The sequence below is a fragment of the Octodon degus genome, unplaced genomic scaffold (genome assembly GCF_000260255.1).
Source record: "Octodon degus isolate 3935 unplaced genomic scaffold, OctDeg1.0 scaffold00024, whole genome shotgun sequence".
In the NCBI taxonomy this organism is placed as follows: Eukaryota; Metazoa; Chordata; class Mammalia; order Rodentia; family Octodontidae; genus Octodon; species Octodon degus.
The window spans coordinates 112971-114708 of record NW_004524600.1 but is presented as its reverse complement, the minus strand read 5'-3'; positions in this window follow the sequence as shown (position 1 = coordinate 114708).

Genomic DNA, 1738 nt, shown 5'->3' with positions numbered 1-1738 from the left:
GTAAATTCTGGACTTCTCTTTTGACTCATGATTAGTTGTTTTTTGTTTTTTTCAACTTCATAGCACATGTCACTTAAAAGTAATTCTTTGTCAATGGTCTGTCTGAATTCTGGTGCTTGCAGACTTCCCAGGGGTTTGGCTGTCATGCAGTTTCCTGAGGAGAGTGGTTTCCTCTCATGACTTGCCCTCCGGGCTGCAGGCTCTGCTGTTCGCCCCACATCATCTGAGTGCTGTGCTAGGATCCTCTTGCCTCAGCAGGCTGCCTTTTAGGAAGGCTCACTTCAGGATCGTCCCTGCCACCCACTGCCCTGTGGTAAAAGCCTTGCTTTAGCAGAGTGAGGGACAGAGAGCAGCAGTGGGAAACCTGGCTTCCCCTGTGCTGCATGGTGTGGGTGTTGGGCTTCGAATTTGTTCATGCAACGGGGGTGGGAGGCTTCAAGGGGGGTGATACTGAAACTGTAACATTATCAAAATTATATACTTATTAATGTATGCCAAAATAACCCAAAAAAGAAGGGAAAGAGCAAGAATTTTATCCATGGACTAAGAAATAACTCAGGAATCAGGACTGGAAAAACAAAGCCAACTCTTTGTTGTTGTTGTTGTTGTTGTTGTTGTTGTTGTTGTTGTTGTTGTTGTTGTTTAAATCCGTAGAAAACCATGAATTTACAAGCACAGCAAATTAGACTCAAATTTTTCTGCTTAGAAAGATGGCTAATGCATCAAAGAAAAGGACAAAATATCACAATTCTACAGCTTTCGGAGAATGAACAGGAAGCTATCAGATCTCTCTAAGGTCTCCCTAACACAAATTAAACTGCCCAGAAATAAGCTGTCACCTTCTCTAACCCCTATCAGCAAGCAATTGGACTTTTAAATGAATCCGTGGCCTTTAGCTCATAGTCTGTGGATGAAGGTAAGAGGACCGGGCCCCCTGCCCCCACTGAGCTTTAAAGGAGGATCACTCAGGAGATCCACACGGAAACTGAAATTTTGTGCAAGCAGAGATGGTCAGCAACTACTGCCCTGGTTTGGCACTTGCTGAATGGCTAGAAAATGTGTCCTAGCGGGAGCGCACCAAACTCCAGTAAGTGCAAGTTCTTAGGGTTCAGCTAGCACACTTTGGGAATGTACACTATTCAGGGCAGAAAGAAAGACTCAGAAGTCTCCAAAGGATGGGAAGGAGGAAGTGAAGAGTACAGCACAGCGCAAGAGCAAACACTCCCAACCACTCTTCCCCTCTGTAGATCCATGAAGTTTTATATCCTGTGTGAGACAGAAGTAAAGCTCACTCGACTGGAATCTTTACTCCCCAAAAGTGGATAGATCTGCCAACAGTAAAGAGTGACTAAAAAATGTTTGAAGACACAGTAGACACAGTGGGATATTTTCATTTCTTCAACTGTAGCCCACTTCATAAAATGAAAAATGAGTATCCATTCAGAGTGATGACAATGCACAATGTAATATAAATTAAGAGGTTATCTTAGAAGTAACTATATTCATTCAAGGGCCTGGGATATAGCTCAATGGTGTAAGAGCACGCCTGACAAGTACAAGGTCCCGAGTTCAATTCCTGCTACTGCAGAAGAAAAAAAAAAGATATCTAGTTAAAATAAATATCTGGTTTTTCTATTTTGATGTATTCAAATGAATTTTATTAATTTATTCATAATATTGAACTGTATTTTCAGTTCTATAAATGTGTTAATTTTATAATTCTATAATGAATACATTC